The sequence below is a fragment of the Rattus norvegicus genome, chromosome 14 (genome assembly GCF_036323735.1).
Source record: "Rattus norvegicus strain BN/NHsdMcwi chromosome 14, GRCr8, whole genome shotgun sequence".
NCBI lineage: Eukaryota > Metazoa > Chordata > Mammalia > Rodentia > Muridae > Rattus > Rattus norvegicus.
The window spans coordinates 98,922,432-98,948,841 of NC_086032.1; the positions used below are offsets into that span (position 1 = coordinate 98,922,432).

The 26,410-nt window shown below is 44.9% G+C and overlaps 1 protein-coding gene across 1 annotated transcript in view; it reads left to right on the top strand.

Moving 5' to 3' along the window:
- Positions 1-12,996: 12,996 nt before the first annotated feature.
- Sertad2 (SERTA domain containing 2) overlaps positions 12,997-26,410 on the top strand; it is a 104,109-nt gene continuing 90,695 nt past the window's right edge. Inside the window, exon 1 of the mRNA XM_006251526.5 lies at positions 12,997-13,137. The gene's annotated coding sequence lies outside the window, so the exon portion shown is untranslated. The remainder of the gene's footprint in view (positions 13,138-26,410) is intronic.

The following is a 26,410-nucleotide window of genomic DNA, read 5'->3' on the forward strand; positions in this document are numbered from 1 at the left end:
AAAGTAGCCAGTTATTCTCGCAGATGGAAACAAGTGTAAAAAAAAATGAAAGAAGCCAGTGTCCTAACTTTAAACTTGATATGATTAAAAAAAAAATCTGCTCTTGGGCCAAGCAGTGGTGGCATATGCCTTTAATCCCAGCACCCAGAAGGCAGAAGCTGGTAGAGCTCTGAGTTAGAGGCCAGCCTAGCCTAGAGGAGTGATTTCCAGAGCTAAAGAGAAACCCTGTCTCAAAAAAAAAAAAAAAAAAAAAGGTGGGGGGGGGGGGTTGGGGATTTAGCTCAGCGGTAGAGCGCTTGCCTAGCAAGCACAAGGCCCTGGGTTCGATCCCCAGCTCCGAAAAAAAAGAAAAAAAATTGCTTTTGGGATATCACACACAGACATGCACAATTCAAAAAAAAACAAAAAAAAAAAAACAAAACAAAAAAAAAAAAAAACTTGTGGCTTTTGCAGAGGAACTGGGTTCCCCCAAATGCACAGAGTAAGTCATAGCCATGGATAGCTTCAGCTTCAGGGGATCCAATGACCTCTTCTAGCATCTGAGGGTACCGAGCACAAACTGGCACACAGACATACATGCAGGCAAAACATTCACACATAAAATAAAACGAACGAATCTAATTTAAAATAATATTCTAGGTCTCACAGGTATTCAGACCTGAGCTTAAATCCCCAGAAACTATATAAACCCAGGCAAGCTATCAGAGGTCTTTCCTCACAGTGCTCCTACAAAAAGCCCCCCCAGAAACTTGGCTGACGAAGGGATAACCTGGGGTATACAGACGTGAACACCAAAGAGACCCCATTCAAACAACGAAGGTGGAGGATGACACCAGAGGTTGTTCTCTGGCACGCGTGTGTCCACACTCAGTTGAATCCGCGTACACACACGTTTGTACACGTGTACGCACACAAATAAACGGGTTAGGAATCTAGCTTAGTGCTAACGCGCTTGCCTGGCAAAACAGAAGGGCCTGGCTTCCGTTCTCAATTCCAGGGGGAGCATGAGAAAAAAAAATACATTAAAATGTAAAGAAAATATTAAAAACCAATAAAACTTTTTTGTTTTGTTTTAAAACAAATGGGAGGCATTAAAATCTTAACATGAAAATATGCCTCCCCCCACCCCCACCTCCTGCCACCCGCCACCCACGAGCCGGGTGGTGCAACACTCAGAAGGCAGAGGCAGGCAGATCTCTGAGTTCGTTAGTCTTGAAAATCCAAACCAAACTCAGCAGACCAAGAATGCCCCCACCCTTTGATTTTCTTGCACACCCACTTTTTATTATAAGCAAATACACCAGACAGTTTAGCTGGCTGTGACTTCCCTGTCGGCGAGGGCAGGACCTGGGTATAACCCTTGCAAATGGAATTCAGCATCCTTTGCAGGGGCAAAATGCTATAAAATCTTTGGTTGTTTCCAAGAGTCCTTGAGTTCTTCAGGATTTAGGACAGAGGAAAGAAAAGGCAATGCCGATGTGGCTAGCTGTAACAGAAAAAATGTAAGGAATTGGGTAAGTGAAGAGATAAAAATAAAAAAAGGGCAAGGGGGACGCTAAAGGCATCACTGAGAGTGGAGAAAGATCCTCAGGGTGGAGGGAGGGAAAAATGGTGTAACACGGTGCAAAGCCACAGACCCAGACCGTGTGTGTGTGTGTGTGTGTGTGTGTGTGTGTGTGTGTGTGAGAGAGAGAGAGAGAGAGAGAGAGAGAGAGAGAGAGACAGACAGACAGACAGACAGACAGACAGACAGAGACAGAGACAGAGAGAGACAGACAGACAGGCTGGCAGAATGGGGTCAGGAAGAGAGACTAAGTTGCAGAAATAGGCAGGCAGAGTGTAGAGAGGCGCCTGGGTGGGGGAATCCCAGAACAGGCCATTTTCAAAAATTCCAGTGGAAATTCCAACAACGACTCCACAAACACACACAAGACTGTGTAACGCACTGTGGAGGACAGAGGGAATTCTTTCGCACAGAGCTGAGAGACTGTACGTTTCACAGGTCCCAACTGTTCCGTAGAGACTTGGGCGAGCCAGGGACCCAGACGTTCGCGTCCTTTGCGGCTCCAGATCTTTTGGGTTATTGTTCTTCCTTCTCTGCCTCGCTGAGTGGGATCGGGTGGGGCTGCCTGTGCTTCGCTTGTGACTCTGATGAGGCTCTGTCTGCGGGGTCCGAGCCCCTTTTGCCCTTTCAGACTCTGGCTCTGAAGCCCGCGCCCCTCCTGCCCACGCCCCCTGCAGCTCACGCCCAGCCAGCCCACGCCCCTTGCAGTCCGCCGGCCTCCTGCCCACGCCCCCTGCAGTTGGCACCCCTTCTAGCGACAACCATTGCAGCCCGCGTCACTCCTGCCCCGGTCCTCTGCAGCCAGCGCCCCCTGAAGCTCTCATCTCTCCCTCCCGCCCATGCCCCACGCAGCCCACACTCCTCCTGCTCGCTCCCCCTTCAGCTGGAGCCCCTTGCCGACTTGAGAGGAGCAGAGCTTGCTACTCCGTGGCTTCCCTAGGATCATGAGCTGCAGGAGGGACCCTGTGACGCATCCTCCTGGCATTAGAACACATCACCTTCTATTTATAGCCACCCCTCCAACTGCAAACCTAGCCTGCCCTGGCTTCCTCGTCGTACATGAAAATTCTCATCAAGGACCAAAGATTCCAACCTTCCGCAGTAGGAATTCTGTGCTACCCGTTCTTCTAGTTCCAAATAGTAACTCTGCGGGTCTAATGGTTTCTCTGACGCAGGGAATCCCTAATCTTCTAAAGCTTTAAACCTACACGATTTTATTTTTACATGTGTTCAAAACATTTCTAGTGAAGTCGATCCGTCTCTCGCAAGTTCATGAAATATTCTCTAAGAATTTAATCGGGTCAAGCAAGCCCTAAACTGGCTGAATTTTGGGGGAAAGATGGTTCTAGCTGGTTTTCCGAATCTGCTAAAATCTAAGGATTCTAAACGTAACATACATTTGGGAGAAGGGACACTGTTACATATTTCAAACGAAGGGAATTTTTTTTTTAATTGTGGCTTTTAGATACTGATTTTATACTTTTGCATGTTCACTATTCCTGTAATTATAAGTGGTTATAAATAATTCCTACCTAGTCACATTGAAGTTTGCAGTAACTAAAACTGAATTTTTAAGGTTGTAATTCACTTCTCATAATTCTGCCGTTTTCCCCATCAATCTAAAGAGGAAGCCTGACCAAGACTTGGCTTCTCAGTTTCCAGCACCCCACATGGCAGCCCACAACCATTTTTTTTTTCTTCCGGAGCTGGGGACCGAACCCAGGGCGCTCTACCGCTGAGCTAAATCCCCAACAGCCCACAACCATTTACAACTCCAATTCAATCTGACACCCTCTCTGGTTTCCTTAGACGCTGGCCATGCACATACATACATGAACACCAAACACTCATACACGACAAAAAAAAAATTTAGCTTTTAAAAAAGTACGTATGCATGGAGTAGCAATCCCACTACAGATTTCCTCAGCCGAGCGCATGTGAACTCATGTCAGTTGCAGTGTTTTTATCCTAGGAGCCAACTAGAAGCAATGCAAATGTTCTGTATCACGGTGCATCCCATTATGGTTTCTTTCGTAGGCCTGAAGAGTAAGGCCACTCCTTCAGTACTAATGTGGAAGTGACTCGGAAATGCAGCTTTAAGAAAAGTACAGAAACTGCTTGCTGCACACACGTCTGTGGTTTCAGGTAGTCAAGAGGCGGAGGCAAGTACACGAGAGCCCCGGTGGTTTGGTTTTTTTCAAGACGGGGTTTCTCTGTGTAACCCTGGCTGTCCTGTAACTTACTCTGTAGACCAGGCTAGCCTCGGATCTCACGAATACTGGGACTAAAGGCATCCACCACCACTTCCCAGCATTGTTTACTGTTTTGTTTTTTCTTTTTCATTTTCTTTTTTTTTTTTTTTTTTGGTTCTTTTTTTCGGAGCTGGGGACCGAACCCAGGGCCTTGCGCTTCCTAGGTAAGCGCTCTACCACTGAGCTAAATCCCCAGCCCCTTTTTTTTCTTTCTTTAATGAAGAGTTTAAGGCTACCTTGGAGTGCATGGAGAAAGCCCATCTTACATACTCACAAAGAACAGAAACCATAGACAGTGCTGTCATTTACATTGGGAAGATAAACACTCATGTATATGTTAACTTCAATATACCTCATGTACGTGAAGCTAGACAAAAGGTTTGCCTCCTGGTAGGAACCTGAGAGGGAGAGAATAGGGTGGAAGAGAAACTTATTTTCTATTATCCGTCCTTTTCTATTTCTGAAATGTGTTTCATAAGGCTCTGTTGAAATTTCTGCTAAAAGTGCTTTTTACTTCCTCTCCAAATCTACCTTAGTATGCTAGGTCCTCTCTTTAATTTACAGGCGTGTTCATCTCTGGAGGCAAATCTTTGGGTCGCTCTTTCTCTAGACTGTGAAGCCCTCAGACCACGCCGTGGATAGCCAGTGTGTGGATTCTGGGCTGTTATTTTGGACAAGTTTATTGTGAAGCCACAAAGAGCTCCATTCTCGTTCTCGGTGTTCCTTACCTAGCTGGACCCGCCCTGAATCATCATAGAGGCGATTTGCAGAGGGGCTGCTAGAATCATTACGAGCCACTTTGAAAGACGGAGCTGCTGTGCTCCTTCTCTATTCCCCGGCATGTCGTGGATTGGAATAACGGCAGACTGACGTCCATTATAGAATAATTATTTGAGACTCACAACTCATCCATTTTACATTGCTGCACACTTACAAGAATGGAAGGGTAATCAAAACTCGTATTTCCCACAAGGGCTTCCTATGCCATGGATCAGGTAGTGGGATTCCAGAATGCTCCAGTGAGGTCATGTGCACAGAGTGCTCCTATTTTTGTTATAAAAATAAAAACGCACACACACACACTGAGATGGCTTGGAAGCAGTGCTGGCCGGGGCGTCCCACTGCAGATGTTCATTAACTTAAGCTGGTGTTAGCTTCTTACAGCAGTGGGTGAGGACTGACGTCATTTCCGTGAAGGTTTTCAGGAGGATCACCACTATACTAAAGATTAAAGAGGTTGAGGTGTATCTATGAGCAAACAAAGGTTTGGTTCCACCTATATATGAGTAATTTGCATATAGCATTTCCCCAGAGACTGGCAGAAACGAACAGACAAACAAACAAAAACTAGTTCAATATTATTATTGGAATTATTATTGGAACCTGGAGAGATTGAAAACAGTCTCATTGGCCTTAAGTTCCTTGAGTCATTGGTTAAAGCTATCTCCTGTTCTACCCATTTTTCCCAAAGACCATTGCACACGGCCCTTGTGGTTTGGGGAAAGCAGAAATGGCAGTAGGTAGCCTCACCTCATAACTTGAACAACTTGAGCCAAGAGATACTTGGCCCTGCTTTCCTCCAGCATCCTGGTCTGGAGGAAATGGTCCCTAGAAAAGCAGGCTAGGCTCCCTTGGCTATTACTTGTGCCAGATGCTTTCCCTAGCTCTACGGTGCATGACCAGCCCTGCTACATTGTTTCCTGTGTCTGTATATGTGCATTCAGTGCCTCCTGCATTGCTGCCTGTTACAATGAGAGACCATGTTACAGGTAGATGTACTCTCGCCAGTTGCTTAAGAGCAACGAGATTAAGTTTTGTGAATGGTGAATTTGAGTGTTTTCTGAAGAAGAAGAACCACTTTTATAGCCTGTTTACAAAACCTCAGGATACAGGGGTTGAGGAAGCCTTACTTTGAAACTACCCTAAGGTATATAAGCCTATGTCTCACTGTGCACATAACAAGGTATATATAAAAGCAAGGTGTGCATTTTAGCACTGTAATGTGATACTCATGAGTCTACCACCCATTTTCATAAATAGAGCACTACCAGCCCCAAGAAGCCCTTGTAATAACCATTTTAAAAAGGCCTCTCTTGGTTCTGTGCCCAGAATTTTATTTTCCTGAAAATTTTTTTATTGTTTTATTCTTTTTAAAAAAATAGGGATGAAATCCTGGCCTTCCTCACTGCAGACAAGGCCTCTATCACTTGCTTCTTTTCATTTTTTCCTTTTTACTTGTCTGTCTCTTTTACGCATGTACATGCACATTCATGTATGTGCACATACATGCATGCAGAGACCAGAGGTCAACCTCAGTTATTGAACATCTTTCTTTTTTCTTTTCTTTTCAAGATAGGGTGTCTCACCGGCCTAGAACTCACCATGTGGGCTAAGCTGGGTGGCCAGCAATCCCTAGGAATCTACCTTCCCCCAGGTCATCAGCACTGAGTTTAATAGTAAGTGCCATTCTGCCTGCTTTTCTTCTTTTTTTTTTCTTTTTTCTTTGTTTTTTAAACTGGGAGTCAATTTCAGGTCCCTGAGCTTGCAAGGCAAGCACTTTAGCAACCAGTACCTTAGTAACTGAGCTATCCTCCTCCCTGATTACTTTTTAAAAAACCTTATCTGCCTGCCTGCCTATCCATCCCTCCATCCATCCATCCACCTATCTATCTATCCATCCATCCATCCATCCACCTATCCACCTATCCTCTATCTGTCTATCTATCTATCTATCTATCTATCTATCATCTATTCTACCTACCCACTCATTTATTTATTTATTTATTTATTTATTTATTTATTTTGTGTGTGTGTGTGTGTGTGTGTGTGTGTGTGTGTGTGTGTGTGTGTGTGTGCAGGCAAAGCCTTGCATGTACCACAGCACGCATGTGGAGGTTACAGGACAACTTCTAGCAAGCAGTTGGTTTTCTTCCACCAAGTGGGTCTTAGGGATCACACTCAAGTTGTCAGGCTTGGTGGCAGGATCTTTACAATACTGAGCCACACTATCCCCTGCCCTCTTCTTCTTTAATATTAGTTTTTAATATTCCATAGGCAGTGTTCTCCTATGTGCTTAGGTTGGCCTTGAACTTGTGATCCTCCCAGGTAACTTCCATAGTAGGTAGGAATGCAGGCATAGGGAAGACACCTGATTTGACTGGTTGAATGCTTTCTGAAAAACGTGTTGTCCAGTCTCACATGTACTTAAACTGCAAGTGGAATTCTGCTTTTTCTCATTTAACGTTCTCTTTTTTTGAGATTCCCTGACCAATTCACTACTTTATCTTCGCACTCCAGACCTCTATCTAGCCAGCTGGGTTTAAAGGTGTGCGGCCACTGCCAGCTTCTGACCTCTGTTTTCTAAGGTAGTGTGAACAAACAATTCTGGGGAGAAAAGTCTGCAAGCAGAGGTCTTCTCAGGAGAGAAATACAGGAATCCAAAAAAAGGAGCTGGCTAGAGGCAGGCAGATCTCTGAGTTCAAGGCCAGCCTGGTCTACAGATCGAGTTCCAGTATAGCCAGGGCTACACAGAGAATCCCTGTCTCAGAAACAAACAAACAAACAAACAAAACAAACAAACAAGAAACAAAAAACAAAAACAAAAAACAAAAATAAAAATCAAAGGCAAACAATAACAACAAAAACAAAACAAATTCCAGAGCCAGTGATGTAGTGTAGTGGGGCAGCGTTTGGCTAGCACGGTCCTGGTTTCAGTCCCAAGAACCAAAAGCAGAAGGGAGCTAAGAATCACTTTCTAGAAGCCGAGTAAGATGGGTGGGTGTGTTCTCAGCCATGTGAGTCAGTTAGAGGACAGCCTGGGCTACTGGACTCTATCTCAGGAACAAAACCACTTTGTTTTCTAAAGTCATATTCAGTAAAATGAGTCATATTCAGTAAAAAATATATATCAAAAAACCACATATAGGCCAAATATTTAATAGTTATTTCTGGAAAATAGAGTTATAGATAATTATTTTCTTTGCGATTCCTCTCCCCCCAAATTCACAACGGATTACAGGACGTCTGCACAGTTGGTCCAAGTCCTAGCCTGACTTTTTCCACCTTCCAGAGGTGGGGAGCAGATGAAGTTCTGAGAGGATGCTTAATATGAGCACAGCCGGATCAAGGACCCAGATACCTCAGACCCATGGGAATGGCGTGGCTTCCTCAAGTCAGGCTCTGGGAGACGGCGAAGCCATCTTCTAGTCCATGTGCAGATTAGGTAGTGATTAAGCAGACGCAGAGTGAGACATTATAAGCTCCTGGGGTGCAGAAAGCAGACTCTGGGTCTGTCAGATTAGGTTTATGAGTGCGAGGGTCCCAGGACTGGAAAGCAGTGATGAGCAGTGCAGGCTCTCAGAGGGAGTCCTGAGAAATGTGCTTCTGAAAATCCTCATCTTACAGCAGCACCCCAGCCTACAGGGTCGGGAAACCTGCAGGTGGAGTTGCCTGAAATTTCTCAGTCCACCAGAAAGGGGTGCAGACAGCTGGGCTCAATCACACCATATACCTTGCTGCCAGACTCCCAGTTTAGGCTTATGTCTGCTCCTGCATATGACTTTAAGAGGGCCATGAAGCTGTAGCCATTACTTAAGGTCAGAGTTCAGTATGCCAGTAATGAGTCATTAAGGATGGATTCAGCAGAGGCAAGCTTCTAAAGTGGAGGATCCACAGACAGCGGGGGGTTATTTTGGGTGTACCTTTGTGGGAAACGACTGTTTTCAGCTCACCCGTGGAGGAGATAGCCATAACCTAATAGTGCATGGGAAAATATAAGCAACGTTCTCTTCGCCACCCTGCCTCACTAAGCAGCACCCTGAATCTATCCCCAAAGCGCTTGGTGATACTTTCACTTGTCAATCCACCCTGATTTCAAAAGGGAGCCGCACCCGCTCTAACCTGACTCCCACAGATAATTCCCTTCCCTTCGGTCCAACTGTGAGGAGGCCTTGTGTCTACTGCTTGCTTCTCGACTCATGACAGATATCACAGTTGTAGCTATGGCTTATCGCGGGGGTTATGAGCAGCACTGATGGCTTTCTGTGAGGTGCACACAGACACAGAAGTAAACTTATTTGGGCTCGTCTTGAAATAAAGCTTTCTAAAATGCTGAAATGCTTGACTCTTTCTGACTCGGAAACAGTAGTGGGCAGAAGGGGCCGCAGAGCAACGAGGTTGTGATTGCTCCACCTGAGAGTGGCCACTCAGCTGCACCCAGTCTTTGAACTTACAAAGGGAACACTTGGGGATGGAGGGAGAGCCATGGCAGCAAAAACTGTGGTGGATATAGACAGACAGACAGGCAGGCAGACGCGTGCGCGCGCATGCGCGCGCGCATACACACACAGAGAGAGAGAGAGAGAGAGAGAGAGAGAGAGAGAGAGAGAGAGAGAGAGAAGAAAGAAACCTGCTAGCTTATTTGAACTAGAGATGAGTCTCAATAGCATCAGTAAGGTTGCCCTAACTATGCTTCTACAAGCAGTACTGTGGTGAACTCCTAATAGTTCCTGGAGTTCTAAAGGGAGGCTTATTAAGACAGAAGTAAACAACCAGGCAATAGTGGCACATGCCTTTTACCCCAGCACTCAGAGAGGCAAGTGGATTTCTGAATTTGAAGCTGGCCTGGTCTACAGAGTGAGTTTCAGGACAGCCAGGGCTACATAGAGAAACCCTGGCTCAAAAAAAAAAAAAAAAAAAAGACAGGAAGTAAACAACTCATAAATCCAAAAAGTCCCTGAAACACACCAGATTCACATGACTTCTCCCTCCCTAAGGTTGTGAAATCAGTAAGGACTGGGGAGGAAAGAGACTCTTTGATTTAAGAAGCTGCAAGTAAGTCATGGAGAGAGCTCCAATATCTCAGCTTTGGTGAGTTGTCACCCATGCTGGGGTGGGCTTTCTGTGACATGACTGCAATTGAGTAATCCATGTCCCTGTAAGTAACCCCAAGAAATTCATTGGTTCACTCACTAAGTTGAACTTTTGTGATAGCGTTTCTTAGCTTTGCCCTGGGTGATCAGACATTTGTTCCTGTCTCCCCAAGAACAGCAGCACACAACACTCTCCTCTCTGACTTGTGCACAGCAAATATATACGTGATCACAAAATAGAATCCGTGAGAGAAATAGATGTGAGAGGAAAAAAGAGAAAAGAAGAAAAAAGAAGAAGCAGAGGTTTCTAATGAAATGGTTGTTATGTCAATATTCAAGTCACCCGAACTATTGCTTAAGCAGCAAATAACCAATGGACCTGAGGGGAGACCCAGGAATTTAGCAGGCCTTCCACGCTTTTAGAAATATTGGAATAGGGGGCTGGAGAGATGGCTCAGTGGTTAAGAGAACTGATTGCTCTTCCAGAGGTCCTGAGTTCAATTCCCAGCAACCACATGGTGGCTCACGACCATCTGTAATGGGATCTGACACCCTCTTCTGGTGTGCATGAAAACAGCTACAGTGTACTCGTAAAATAAATGAACCTTTAAAAAAAAAAGAAATATTGGAATAAGGAGGGCACAGAATTAGAATGACACATGGTAAGGGTTGGAGGCAAGCCACAGCTCTTCCATCACGAGATGATAACCCTTTTTTGGAATCTTTCACAGAGTCAAAATTGGTTCTTAGACCATTATGGTATATACAATAATTCATTACATTCACCTATCTATAAAATGACCACACACACACACACACACACACACACACACACACACCCTGGAGAGATGGCTCAGTAGTTATAAGCACTTTGCTACTCTTGCAGAGCACCCAAGTTTGGTTCCCAGCACCCACACAGCTGTGAGAGCAGCCTTCTCTGACTCCAGGAGATCTAAGGCCTTCTTTTGGCCTTTATAGGCACCAGACACTAACATAGCACACACAAATACATGCAACCAAACACTCATATACATAAAATAAAATGTAGTACAATAACCCAGATTAGAAATGGTGGGTTTTGTTTTGTTTTTGTCACAGTGAGAGATCTGGTTGGTTTACCTTCTCATAAGGTGACCTGACTAACATTGTTCACCTTGTACCAATCAGGCTGAAGGTGAGTACAACTGGGTCCCTTGCCCTGTATAGCTCCAGCATGGTTTCAACACATGAAGAGAAAAATGCATATATGAGATGTGTGCTGCAAGATGTTACTGGCACAGTTCGTTTTCATTAGCAGATTCTGGACTCCAAAAAGCAATCATGGCGTCGAGTTGTGTCCAGAAAAGTCTGTGTCCTAAAGTGAGCACCATTTAGGAAAGCCGCAACATGACCAGAGTAAACATTTGTCCTTATTTCTATTTTTTACTCATTTCCAGAGTACCGTGGATTTGGGGAGGGGAGACTCTCACTCACTTCAAGACCCTAAAGCAACATTGTCTCACTAGTATTTTAAAAGTGGGTGCTGGGTATTCAAGTAGATTTGAATAGGAATGCAACTGTTTTTAGCCTCAGGAAAACACCTCTGAATCCAGGAAGCCAAAGAAGTCAAGGCTAGTTGGGATGGAACAGGTTAAGGTCAGGCCTGGGCTACACAGCAAATACTAGGACAGCTGGGACCAGGTAGCAAGACCCTGTCTTAAAAACACCAGAAAAAAAACAATGCATTTTGTAGGGTAAGAAGATGGTTTCTGCCAGTGTTTGCTTTTGGGGGATTTCTTTCAAGTACTAATGCATACAATGGGTTAAAGTCTGTGAAGTGATTACTGGACAGCAGCCAAAATATTGAGACAGGCCATAGCTCCTGGGAATGAGTACTGAGGAGGTGCGCCCAGGCACTGCCTTAGGGTTCAAGGTGAGGGAGTGGGAGAGAGTGCAGAGGGACGTTTGGAGAAAGCTAAGACATACACTTGTACTGCAAAGCCCGAACAGAGTCGTTCACACGGGCTTAAGAAGTGTCTTTCCTATAAACCCAATAAAAGAACACGTGTTCTGAGGAGCTGTTTCAACCTGTCCACACCCTAGGCGACTTCCCCACAAAACCAGCAAATCCTGGGCCAAAGCAATTGCCACGCCTTGCGTCTTCGGCTCCTCAAATCCCAGGGCACGTGCCCACCGGGGCTGTTTTAGGAGTGGACACTACATGGACACAGATCAAGTTTGGATCGGATCCACTCCGAATCGGACCGCCCTGAGAGTGGGCTCGGCGGACAGGTCTGCTGGCTGGTTCCGCAAGGGGCCCGCCCGCACACCCCTCCAGTGGGTCCTGGGTACGCGGCCAGCTGCGGTGCCCCGCCCCGCGCCGTCCCGCCCCGCCCCGCCCCGCGCGGCCGGGCTCTCACACGGTTACTTGTGTGACTGACACGGGCCGGGCGGGCTGGAGGACCCCGCTGGGGGGAGGGAGCCAGAGCGCGGGCCCGCCCGCTCCACACCGCCAGCCTCTCCTTCTCATTGGCCACAGGCCGACGTCCATCACCCCCAGGTGGCGCTCGGATTGGCGGAAAGCTCACTTCTAGAACGAGGAGGGCAGAGTGACTCCGCGGGTCTCCCGCGGCTCCTTTTCTCCTCCCCCTGCTCAACGTCCACCCACCTCTCCCCACCCCCATCACTTCCCCCGCCCGGTGCGCGACAGTGTCCTTAGAAGACTCATTGGGCCAGGGGCGAAGCCAGCCACCTAGCGAGCCCCACCGCCATTGGTCTACGATCACGCCTGTCACAGCGGCACGCCCTGCCATTGGGCATCCTCGCCGCGCTCCCGCCCCGCCGCCTCCTCCCTCGCGGCTCTCCCCGGCCCCCTACCCCTCCCGCCCCGCCGCTCCTTCCTGGTCCAGCTGGGCGGGGACTGCCCTAGGACTCTTTAAAGTCTGTGAGTCACTGCACAACCTATCAATCCAATTAAATGTCTTGAGCGAGCCGAGCGGGCGGTGCTCCCCGCCGCCGGCCGCCCCTGCTCTCGGCGCCCCGCTATCCATGGCTGGCTGGCTGTACTCCTCCCGGTGCGTCCTCCTCCCGCATCTCGCCAGCCTCGGCAACTTCCCCTCAGCCAGCCTCTGCCCCCAGGCCGCCACGGCATGGGCTAGACCCCGAGCCGCTTCTTGCCGTCTCCCGTCCAGTCCGCGCGCGGTCTCGCCCCTCTAGCCCGTCTCGCCCGTCCCCGCCGTTTCCCCGACAGTCAGCCCCATCACTCGGTCGGCTTTCCTCCGCGGGGCAGCGGTGGAGGACCAGCGGGCTCCGCAGGAGCGGGCGCCCCCACCCCGCTCCTCCTCCCGCTCCTCCGCGCTCCCACTCGTCGGGATCCCGGTCCCGCACCGAGGGACGCGCCGACCGACGTCCTCTCCCCGCGGCCGTACGACCCGCCCGGGGGCTGGACCAGGCGCCCACTTCTTCGCGGAAGGTGAGTACGGAGCGGGGTTTTGGGTGGGGTGGTCTGAAAAAAAAAATGTGGTGACCAGGCCACTTTTGGGAAGGGCAGGGATCAGGTTGTGGCTGGAGGTTCTCGGTCCGGCGTGGATGTGAGGAGGCGACTCCCTCCTTCCCTCTTTGGCCCCCCGCCCCCACCCCCGCCCTTGACACCCTCCTTCTCCTGTCTTGCTGTACATGGTAGGTATTGCCAGACTTCCACCAGCGGGGCATTATGCCGCCTGTAAAATAATTGGTGCTGGCATGCTCTCTGTCTTTTGAATGCCTAAGTGAGCAGTAATAGTCTGCGATGTGATCCGATAGACTGAGTGCCCTGCAGAAAAGTGTAGAATGCCTAATGGGGGCACATTTTCCTCTAAATCGAAGTTAACTTTCATTCAATAAAGGCAAAGCAAAAGGTGTTTGTAACGTGAGTGTATGGCGATGGAGGAGAATACTGGTTGTTGCCTAGTGGCATTGGCGCTTTTATTTTGAAGCAATTTTATGGGTTTTCTTCTGAAAAAAAAAAATGTGAACTCGCTATTAAAGGTTATTAAGTCTAAACCTGTTGGAAGAGAGCAGATAGGATGGCAATCCAACGGATGTCCACTTCGGCTTTCCTTTGCTCTAGGGAGGCATCGCAACGCAGCATTTTGCCTTTCTCTGTCACTGGATACAGTGTAGAGCTTTATGTATACGAGAGCAGTTTAGAGGTTGTTTCTTTGGGTTATATATATTTTTTGTTCTTGACTACTCTTTAAGCAACGTTTTTCTACAGAATTTCTTCAGTTTTTAATTTGGTTTCTCCATCTCAAGTGCCTCCAGACTACAAATGCCCACCCCTGCCTGCTTCACGAGAATCTTACTGTGTCGATCTTTATTTTGAGGTGAAAGACTGATAAGAAATGGTTACTCCGAGCTGGCTTCTGGGGTTGCTGTGTAGAATTCGGCAGTTTTAAGTTGATTTTACTGTCTTGAAATCGCGTTCTGCACTAGTTGTCCACAAGATTTAAATTAGGCCAAACCAAACATATTTTGAAATATTAAAGTACAGCAAAGACCTCTTAGTAGTTCATTTTCTACTTCTCTTTCAGACTAACCAGAATAAGTTGTTACTAAATTTAATTTTAAAGAATAGACTGTTCCTGTACTGAAATCTGCCAAGTTGGTACAGAAAGATTTCTTTTTAAAGAGCAGAGATGTGGTTATGATCAGTCCAAAGTGATGAAGTTTAGAAGTGACTTGTATGTAAATGCTGTTTTAAAGAAGTGCTTGTCACCAGCTTCAAGACCCTTCAGTGTGTTTCAGGAAGACTGTTTTGAATTGTTTAATATATTTACTGTGTGACTTTTTTCACGAGGCTGAAGCCCCATAGCACAGGGCTTCCTGCTGTCTGAATTTAAATGTTGCCAGTATCACTCTCACTCCCTGGCTCCGTGACCTTGAACAAATTCAAAATAATCTGGACTGTAGTGGTGTTCTCCAGTTATTTCTCCAGAAAGACTCCTCTTTGAAAGACCTCCCCTCCCCCAAGGATTTATAGACTGCTCACCATAGACAACATCGTCACTGGAAGACAGGTGCCTGTGTTGATTTAAGAATGAAGCCCCAGGCCCTGAAGAGGTTGCTCGGTTGGTTGTCCACTTTCTGAATTCAGATTTTCAGTACCCACAGAAATGTGGCAGCCGTCCTGTATGTAACCCTAGCACTGGGGGTGGAGAGGGTGGAGACAAGGGTTCTTGGGGTAAACTGGCTAGTTAGAAAAGCCAAATGGGCAAGCTCTGGGTTCAAGCAAGAGGCCCTGTCTATCTCAGTAAAAGATGGAGGAGAATGCAGCAGGCACATGATGCCAACCTCTGACCACCGTGCATGTGCATGTGCACCCACCTGCAAAGATACAGGGATATTCATAAACATTCACACACACATTCACACACACATATGCACATATACACACACTCACATACACATATACACACATTCACATATACACATGCACATATGCACATACACACATTCACATTCACAAACACACATATGCACATATACATACACACATTCACATTCACAAACACACATATGCACATACACACATACACACATTCACATACACACATATACATACACATTCACATACAGACATACACGCATACATATATACGCACATTCACATATATACACATACACACATACATACATTCACATACACAGATATGCACATACACATATATACACATTCACATACACACATATACACATTCACATACATGCATACATACACACATTCACATATATATACATACACACATACACACTTTTATATACACACATATACACATATATGCACATACATTCACATATATACACGTGCACATACACATACACACATACACATTCACATATGCACATATACATACACACATTCACATATGCACATATACATACACACATTCACATATAAACACATACACACATACATACATACACATACACACATTTACATACACATATCTACACATTCACATACACACATTCACATATATATATATACATACACACATACACACTTTCATATACACACATATACACATTCACATATACACATGTGCACATACATTCACCTATATACACATGTGCACATACACATTCACACATAAGCACACACATACATACATACATGGGGGAAAGAGTACAGCTCCAGATCTGGCTGCTGGTGCTCATCAGGAGCCCATCTGCCAGGGAGGTTGAGGCAGGAGGATAACATGAGCCCAGGAGATGCAGACCACAGTGGGACTTTTTTCTCAAAAACCAACCAAATAACCAAATAAACAAACTAAGACCAAAACAAAATGCAAAGAGTGGGCTCTCGAATCCGGTCCTGAAGGTTCAAGTCTCAGTTTGCCATCCATGTGCCCTTGGCCAGGTTACCTTAGTTATCTCATCGATACAACAAGAACAGTAGCAGTTCCTACGCCATGTTGCTATGAGAACACATAAGTTAATATGTGCGGAAATTTTAAAGTGTATGCCATCTTCCAAAGTCTAGCTTGTTTTTTGTTTCTTGTAGACAGGTGTCTTTTAAAAGAGAACTATGTTTGTTTTTCTTATTGCCCTACGGAATCAAACCCAGGACCTTGCCTTTGTAACAGTAACTGCTCCACCACTGATCCGTGTTCTTAGTCTTAGTAGAATATTTTATTACGAAGGTAATAATCATTGCTGTTAATAAAAGAAGACTCTTATAAATATGCCTGATGTTTGAAATAGAGTTTATATGAAACCTTAAAGAAATTCTATTATTAGAAGCCGGAAATGGTGGTGTGCACCCGTAAGCCAGTAATCCAGAGGTAGCGACAGGAGGATTCCTGCAAGTTTAAGGCCATCTTGGTCTACATTATAAAGTTCTGTGTCAGCCGGGACTTCAGAACAAGCCCTTATCTCAAAATCCCTTCAAAAGGCCAGCTAGAGCTCAGTTGTTAAGTCACGTATAATCACAAGGACCTGACTCCATCCCCAGACCCCACATTAAAAAGCTGGTTCCGGTGAGCATACTTGGGGTTGTAGTACTGCAGGACAGGCTGCTCCAGCCCAGCCTACTTGGCAAGTGCCAGCCCAGTGGGAGACATTGTCCCAAAAGCAAAGTAGATAGTGCCTAGGCAATGATACTTGAGGTTCCCTGTCACATACATGCCCATGCTCACCTGCACATAGGAACATGCATACACATACACAGAAAGAAAGGAAGGAAACTCAGTTATTGGGCAAGACATACTGTCTGTACCTGTAACCTTGGCACTTGGGAAGCTGAGGCCAAATGATCAGAGTTTAAGGGCTGAGGGGATGATACAGTGCGACGTTGTTTTAGAACAGTTTATAGGATGACCTGATTGTCCACACTGTCATTTTCTTTTTTTCTTCTTCCTTTTGAGATAAGCTCCCCCTCAGGTCTAGGCTAGCTGGCCTCAAACGTGCTTAGCCTCCTGAGCGCTAGGATTACACGTGTGAAGCGCCATTTTTGGCTTTCTTTCATTTAAATTTGCATAGTATCATGTGCCTGCCTCAATTACAAGATTGTTACAGAAGTCACATGATTGTCGTCGCCCGTGCTTTTTCTCCTTCAGTAGGCAGAAAGATCTGTAAAGGTAACAGGCGCATTTCATTCCAGAGTCCATTGCCTGGTGCCCAGAGAGGCACCTGGCGTATAGAGGCATGAAAAGCCATGTGCAAGCAGTAAAACAGGGTTTTCAAATTGTTTATGAATAGTTGAATTCTATTATTAGAAGCCAGAAATGGTGGCGCACACCCGTAAGCCAGTAATCCAGAGGTAGAGACAGGAGGATTCCTGCAAGTTTAAGGCCATCTTGGTCTACATATAAAGTTCTGTGTCAGCTAGGACTTCAGAACAAGCCTTTATCTCAAAGTACTGAAGATATTACTGTTACTTTTCGAACTGAATTTTTACTTTGTCTAATGGCTCGCACCTTTAATCCCATCACTTGGTGTGTGGCGGATATTTTTTTTTTTTACTTTATTTTAGTGCTTAGAGAGTAAGTAAAATTTATGATTTATTTTTTATTAATGGTTTTTGTTTTGAAGACTAAATTAAAGTACTCCGAAAAGGCGCATCTGATCTTTCCCTCTGTTAACCCGACATGTCTAGGTCTGAATCATAGCCTTTTCTGACTTGTAAGCTTTCTATCACTAAGTTGAATGCTATTCTTCATTAATGTGAACCGTACGAATTAGATTTTTTTTTTTTTTTGGTTCTTTTTTTCGGAGCTGGGGACCGAACCCAGGGCCTATGCGCTTCCTAGGCAAGCACTCTACCACTGAGCTAAATCCCCAACCCCCACGAATTAGATTTTTGAATGTCTCAAATAATTCTCTGCTTCAGAATTAATAAAGAGAGCACGACATGGCGTCACTTCCTCAAGGACTGAAACATTGCTTCTGTGTCCATTCAGGAATAAAACTCTCTCTTGAACCGTTGTAATAACAATTCGCCGCTGACGTGGCTACAGTAAATGTGGGGCACGTATGTGGAGTCAGCAAACGAAACGGTTTTCAGACTTTCCCACACTTTCATAGGCGTTACATAATTGAGAAATCCGTTACTTTTAAAACAACAGAAAGGCTGGAGGGCCCACAGCCTGCATAGTTTGTGGAAACTTGTTATTTCACTTGTCAATACAGGGTAGCTTGGTTACTGTGCCCTCTGAAGTTACAAAACGCATGAATTAAAAGAAGGATCCTCATTTACAAAATCAGGAGTATGACTGAGTTTTATAACACTGTAAAACCCTCTTGAGGTGTAAACTCATCCCCTGTAGCCAGGTAAGTCTGTGCTTACAATCCTCTGCTTAATCAAATCATGTTACATGGTTTGGTTCACCATAATGCATTTTCATTGGCTAAAATAATCAAATTTTAGAAAAATGTCCTCCTTTTAAAGACAGAACCAGGTCTCACGTGTAAGCCAGGCAGCACTGAAATGTGTGGTCCTCCTGCTTTGGCCTTCTGCGTGTTTGGATCGCAGCCATGCAGCCATCTTGCTGTTTATGTACTTTTTCTTTCACTATTTTGTGTAGCCTTGGGTGGCCTGGTACTCATACTGTGGACCATACCTGTCTCCAGCTAATGGCTGTTCTTCTTGTGTTGTCCTCTAACGTGCTCTGATTACTAGCATGGGCCACTGTGCCTGGCTTTGAAGTATGATTTTGGTTTGGTTTGTTTCTTTTCGAGATCGGGTTTCTTTCTGTAGATCAGGCTGGCATCAAACTCAGAGATCTGTCTGCCTCTGCCTCTGCCTCTGCCCCCGCCCCCGCCCCCCAAGTGATGAGATTAAAGGCCTGTGCCACCCTGCCTGGCCTAAAATATGTTTTTAAGGGTTGGAGAGGTGGCCGGTCACTAAGAACACTGGTTGCTCATCGAGAGGACCTGTACTCTGACAACATGGCTCACAACCAACCATATCTCCAGTTCTCAGGGATCCACAGTCGTCTTCTGGCTTTCGTTCATACGTGCAGGCAAAACATCCATATAAACTAAAAAATAAACCTTAAAAAAGTATGGAGCCCAGTTTGATCCCCAGTACCAATCCTTCCCCGCAAAGGAAAAACAAACAAACAAACAGAAAACTGTAACTATAGACCTTAGAGAGGAGCGATGACTCAGCAGTTAAGAGTGCTGACTGCCCTTCAGGAGGAGCTGGGGTTCAGTTCCCAGCACCCACATGGCAGCTCACAGCTGTCTATAACTGTTCAGTTCCAGGGCGCCTGACTTTCACACACAAACATACGTTCAGGCAAAACTAATGAACATAAAATAAAAATAAATCACACACACACACACAGAGCCAGGCCTAAGATTTCTTTCAAATAAAAGCAGAGAAAACTTAAAAGGAAGTCAAAGAAAAGGGAGCGCTTGGCTTTGGGAGCCTTTTTTGTAGCCATTCACGTTGTCCCATTTGAACGCAGTGGAATCTACTCACTGCAGAGTAGAGTGGCGTGAGGGATTTACTTTATCCTGTTCCGTTCCTTTTACCTAGGGAGATGGACAGAGCTTGTACCGAAAGGTTGTACTTTAAAGATGGCTCTGCACTGCCTCTAAAAGTGGACAGGGAGCCTTCACTGTAGTCTTTGCTGTAGGTTTTCTTTTTGTTTTTAGACTGGGTCTCATGTGGTCTAGCCTGGCCTTGAACTCCTGATCCTCCTGATGAGGTACCTCCTTCCAAGTGTTGGGGTTGCAGGAGTGTAGGATTTAAGAGCCTTTAAAAACTAGAAGGTGGGGCTGGAGAGATGGCTCAGTGGTTAAAAGCACTGACTGCTCTTCCAGAGGTCCTAAGTTCAAATCCCAGCAACCACATGGTGGCTCACAACCATCTGTAATGAGACCTGATGCCCTCTTCTGGTGTGTCTGAAGACAGCTACAGTGTACTTATATAATATAATAAATAAATACATTAAAAAAAAAAACTAGAAGGTAGAACCAGGCACTTGGGAGGCAGAGGCAGGTGGATCTCTGAGCTTGAGGTCAGTCTGGTCTACAGGGCGAGTTCCAGGACAGCCAGGGCTACATGGGGAAACCCTGTGTCAAAGAAACAAACAAATATAAAAGCAAACATTAGAGGGTAGCTAGGTGTGGCACGTACTTCCAGACCTAGCGCTTGGCAAACGGAGGGAGGAGGATCAGGAGTTTGAGCTACCTGGGTCTCTTGAGAGTCTGTTCCCCCCAAAATAGGCTTACAGTTTGCCTGTTATATAAATTTGTCAGAATTCAGCCTCACTTTTCTCCAGTTATTACCAGTTACCACAGAATTGTGTTATTGTTCAACTTTCAATGTGAATGTGAAATGTGAGTGAGCTCAGAATAGGACGTATTTAAACAAGCGAGTCCTACACAGAGATGCTATTGGATCTAATCAGTATTGAGGACAGTGACTACTAATCCCCCAGATTCGTGAGTTTGCTAAGCAGAAACGTTTTTCTGACTGCCGGGACTTGAACTATGCGCTCTGCAAGCTCAACACAAGCTCTACTACTGAGCTACAGCCCCCATACCCCCCAAAATAAGCAACTCTTTGTCGTACAATTTATTTTTAATTGCACGCACGTGCGTTACTTTAAGTGCGTGCATGTGAGGCTAGAAGCCTTGGATCGCCTGCAGCTGGAGTTAAAGGCAGTTTTGAACCGCCTGACTTGGTGCTGGGAACTTAATTTGTTCTTAACTGCTGAGCCATCTCTCCAGCCTGCTCCCAGGAATCAACTTAGAAAACAAAACTCCCAACAACTTACCTATTTGTTCAGTAGCCACTGGACTGAAACACCAATGTCATCCATTCTCTGCTTATGAATTTGAAGTCCATATTTTTAGTATGATTTGTGTGATGGTGTGAGTAAGCCTTTAACACTGAACATGTACTGTTAATATATTAAATAATAAAGATATCCCATCTTTTAATTATCATTTCCCACAAGTCTTTGTCGAAAAGTTGTTTTCAGTTTTCTGAATGAGTTTGTACTCATTTGTGTGTCTATGCATGTGCATTCGTATGTACATATGCACGAGGGCGTATGCATGTGCTTGTGACATGTTTCTGAGTTCCTTTCCTTGACCACAGTAAAATTTTCCCTCAGCTCTGTGTGTTTGCCAATGCAGAACACACAGAGTGGAGGCTTTCATTTATTTTAGACTGCTCCGTTGGACCAATGGAAAAGCCTTTTCTGTAGAAGGACTTTCTTTGTTTTATGGAAAGATGAGCATTGGTCATCTTGCCTGCATAAGTTTAAAGGCCACGATGTAAACCTAGGACATGGCTCAAAGTACAGGAGAGAGGTGGCAACAGAAAAAATGTTAACATTTATTATTTACTGATTTTTCTGTTAATCTGGATTGGGGGGAAGAGGTTTGTTACAGCCTTTTATCTGTTGACGTTACTGTAAAGTGTCTCAGACATGGGCTTTGTTTTGCTCCCTGCCAAGTGATTGGTGAGTTTATAAGAAGCTTTCTTTTGTGTGTGGTGACTGCCCCAACCACGTTGAGGGCGACTTTCCTGAGAGAGTCACTGTACGGGGAACTGCAGTTCCTTTTGTTTTGTTGTTAAACTCTTGAAATCCTGTCAGGACATCAGACCTCAGCCACAGCGAAGTTTTCCATACTCACTGTTGCATGATTAATGTCCCCAATAAAGTCACATCAGCGCTACTGTCTCCATTGGCTTTAATTCAGATGAAATGTCCCCTTTGGGTTAACTGTTGTTTGGATTTTAAGGGTTCTTTTACCTAGAAAAATCAGAGGATAAAAATGAATGTTTTTTTCTCTCTTTGTGATGCTGAAAGTCACCCATAAGCATATGCAGCAGGTGACCTACCACTGAGCTATCCCTCCAGACCCAAAAATATGTTTCAAAGTAATATGTCCAGAAGAATCTTGTGAGTAAAAAAGATTTCCCAAGGACCTCAGTCTTTGACTTGGTAGGAATATTTACTGATTTCTCAAACTTCTTGACATTATTCAGATGTCAAAAATCAGAAGTCCTTAAGTCCCATTAAATAAAACATAGGTCTTCCTTTTGAGACAGGGTCTCAGACACATTGTGTTGCCCAGGCTGCCCTTGAACTTGCTCCTCGTCAGGCTGACCTGGGACTCCTGATCCTGCTGTGTCAACCCTGTCAGTGAATGCAGGAATCATGGATGTGCACCAGCAGGCTGCCTGGCCCTTCCTCCTGATTTAGAAAACAGTCTGTTGCTACTTTAAAATTTTAATTTAATTTATCTTTAATTTAATTTAATGTGTATAGGTATTTTGTCTGCAGGTACATCTGTGGACAGTTTGTAAGCCAGAAGAAAGAATCAAGCCCGTTCGAGTTGGAGTTATAAATGTTATGAGCCACCCTGTCAGTGCTGGGAATAGGACACAGGTCCTCTGGAAGAGCAACCAGTGCTCTTAACTGCTGAGCCATCTCTCCAGTCCCTGTTGTACATTTTATTTAATTGAAATAAAATTAGACACACTATATTCTCGAGTCCCTAATGTGGGCCAGCTAGAAATGTGGACTTGCAGGGAGGGAAAAAAGGGCATATTCCCACTCTGAAAACCAGGTTCCAGAGGATTTTGGGGAAGTCAGAGCTTGGTAGCAGCCACAATTAACCTATACACTGATGAAATGATAACAGGAAAGAATCTTAATGTGCATTTTTATGTCCTTTGATTTTGTATAAAGGGAATCCTGATTCTGACCACAAAATCCATTTGAGTAAACAATTTATATTTGAATTTGAGTTGAGACATTAAAACATAATATGTCAGTTTCTCTCAGAAATCATGAATCTTCCTTATTTATTAACCCTGGAAAACTTTATGATGACCATGGTCTGGAATGTTTCCTAGATTTTTATTGGACTTCTTAAGTTGTTTTCTCCTATCCCTTTGTTTCCTTTGTGACTGAGCCTGAAAAAAAAATGGTAACAAAGAATGTTTCACAATGGGAATGTAGCCATGTAGTTGTCCCAGCGATATTAAACAATTAACAAGAGAACCTTGACTTGCTTTGCCTGCTTACAGTGGGAGCTAAGGTTTTGTCTCAGTGACTGCAATTTTGTAATTTCCTGCACAAATGAAACTATTAGTGTTGGTTCCATCTCCAATACCAAAGTAAATATACCTACAAAGTAGCATTACATGTAGTGATGGTGGTGAATTATTGTTTCATATTTCCTAGATCAAACGGACCTGCCCTCTGTAAGTCCTGGGTGCCTTCTTGGGGATCATCCTTCCTTTAAGTTTAAGTAACATTGGTTAGAAGGCTTTTGTGTCTTGAACAAAGAGTAGTCTCATCTGCAGCAACTGCACAGCCTCTCAGTAGGGAAGCAGTGAAAAATGGAGCAGGCCTCACTGTCCCCTAGGGAAGCAGAAATGGCACCTGTGAACAGAGTGTATAGACACCGTTTGGATATATTTTAGGTTCCTGAGTCAAAAGTAAATACATAAAAGGCCCAGTGCTGGGAACCCCGAAACATCAATGAAGGTGCTGTAGATGAGGGGAGTACCCTGGGGAAGAGCGAACAGTCAGCCCTCCGGCAGCTACCCAAGATTCCTTCCCCAGTTTTGCCTAGAATAGCCCTGACTGCCAATACCTACACTTAATCTGGCTAACGTAAGAAGTCTGAGTATATTGCTATAATTTACAGATAATCTTTCTGAATTATTTTGCTTTGAAATTTAGCTGACAGGCCTGCTACCTTTTTTTTTTTTTTTAAAATGTTGGCAGCACTCTCCCACCCAGCAGTGCTCTAGCCGTGGCTTTAAACTCAAACACAGTACTGTGTGACTGTGGGTCTGTTGATTTTTTTTTTTTCTGAGTGTTTTGAAATGCTAACATTCTTTATTTTTAGATCACATATGTTTCTTTATTTGGAGCTATGTCTAAGATAGGATAATATAATGCATTCTTTTTTTTTCTTCTTTTTCCTTTTTTCGGAGCTGGGGACCGAACCCAGGGCCTTGCGCTTCCTAGGCAAGCGCTCTACCACTGAGCTAAATCCCCAACCCCAATATAATGCATTCTTGTCTCATAGATTTAAATTTAGGGATAAAAGTACAAAATCTCACAGTTTATCTGTTAATGAAAGTATTTAGACACTTTGTGGAGACTTAAAACAACCCATAAAGAGTTTCTTTTCCTGCAGAATTTATTGTCTCTTTTACATCTTATTGAAATGCCCAGCTAGCATGGCTATGTACATTATCTGTCATAAGTGATTTCAAGGGTGTGTGTGTGTGAGTGTGAGTGTGTGTGCACAGTGTACCAGATTGTAGCCTAACGTGACGTTTGATGCCTGTAATCCCAGCACTTAGGAAGTGAAGGCAGAAAGATCAGCTACATGGCAAGTTTGAGACTGGCCTGGACTGCATGAAAACAAAAACCACAAGTTGCCCTACCCGTCGAGAGAGAGAGAGAGAGAGAGAGAGAGTGAGTTTACCAAGTTGACTCTACAGTAGTACATGCCTGTAATCCATGTTACTTGAATGGCTGAGATGGGAGGATTGAGTTAAAAAAAAGAACTAGAAAAAACAGTAGACACCCTGTATCAAAAATAAACAAACGTTTCCAAATTCAGTATTTTAAAAGCACGTTCTTAATGTATAATCAATAAAACTTTTTTATTAAAGCCACCTAGGTTGTAAGGTGCATTGTCATGACAACCTCTATTACCAGAATTTCTGTTTTGTTTCTTTCTTTCCCCAACAGGATTTCATCGCTTCTCACTCTTCTGGCTAAGATCAAGCGAGGAGATAGGCTCTTACTCTATAGCCCAGGCTGGCCTGGGACTCACTATGTAGCCCAGGCTGGCCTTACGTTCTAGGTGTCCTCCTTCCTTGGCTCCCTCAGTGCTGGGTAACGGGTGAACAGCCATACTTGTCTGTACTTGGCTGTGAAGCAAGCTTTGACTTGTGCCTTTTAATCATTTCTCTCTTATGTAAATTCAGCCATGTGTGTTTCATGCCTTTCCACAAACACATTTCAAATGAGAAAGACAAATAGAACTGCGGAGGCGTGGAGAATGGGTGCTTTAAACTCCGGTATCGGACAGACCTCGGAGAGCTTTTCTTCACATGTAAGACTTACGGCAGTGTCCTTAGACAGTTTGCACAGATTTGAATTTGGAGATTGGAAGTTATGTGTTCTCCCAGGGATCCTTTCCTCACAGGTTTGCTGACCATGATTCATCTTTGACACGGAGATAAGAATATAATTTTAGTAAGGCTTCTCTGTTCTTTTTATTTTTATACTAAGAATTCTGTGGGAGGCTGGAGAGATGGTTCAGCAGTTGAGGGCACTGGTTACTCTTCCAGAGGATCAGGCTTCCCAGAACCCACACGGAGGCTCACAACTGTCTAACCCCAGTTCTAAAGGATCCGGTTCTCCCTTCTGATTTCTGTGAGCACCGGCATGCACGCAAAACACTCATAACTGCAAAGTAAAACTATCTTTTTAAAAAGACTGTGTTGGGGGGACGGGGGGGGGGGTGTTGGTTTGTGTGTGTGTGTGTGTGTGTGTGTGCGCGCGCGCATGCGTGCACATATGCTCATGCATTCTTGTGTGGAGACCAGAATTCTACACTGGGTGTCCTCTATCCCCCGTCCCCCTCCCCCCCAGTCTCCCCCCTCCTTGCCCAGACAGGGTTCTCTCACTGAATTTGCTTTCTCTGCTAGATGGTCTGGTTAGCGCCCTCCCCCAGATCTCCCTGTCCACCACTACAGCACCCAACACTGGGTTCCAGACAGACACTGCCTGGGCCTGCCTGGGTGCTGGGGGTCTGAATTCAAGTCCGCATGCTTACTCTGTAGCCATCACCAAAGCCCCTGCTCTTTTTATACATGGGATAAATAGCTGATGTCTCTTAGGTATAGCCCCCTCCTTTCATCTCTAAATTGAGTTGTGCACGTTGGGCTATAGACTCTGTAGGTTTGTTTAAAGGAGAAGTAAATCCATCTTATTGTATGACTCCAAGGTTTTTGTTGTTGTGTTTGTTTGTTTATGGTATGAGTATGGAGCCAAGGGTCATCCCACTGCTAAGCCAGTGCACAGAATGCAACAGTTCTTACGTTATTCAGCGTGTGTTTTGGGTACATTTCTTTTTTTTTTTAATTCTTTTTTTTTTTCGGAGCTGGGGACCGAACCCAGGGGCTTGCGCTTGCTAGGCAAGTGCTCTACCACTGAGCTAAATTCCCAACCCCTTGGATACATTTCTTTATTGTTACATTT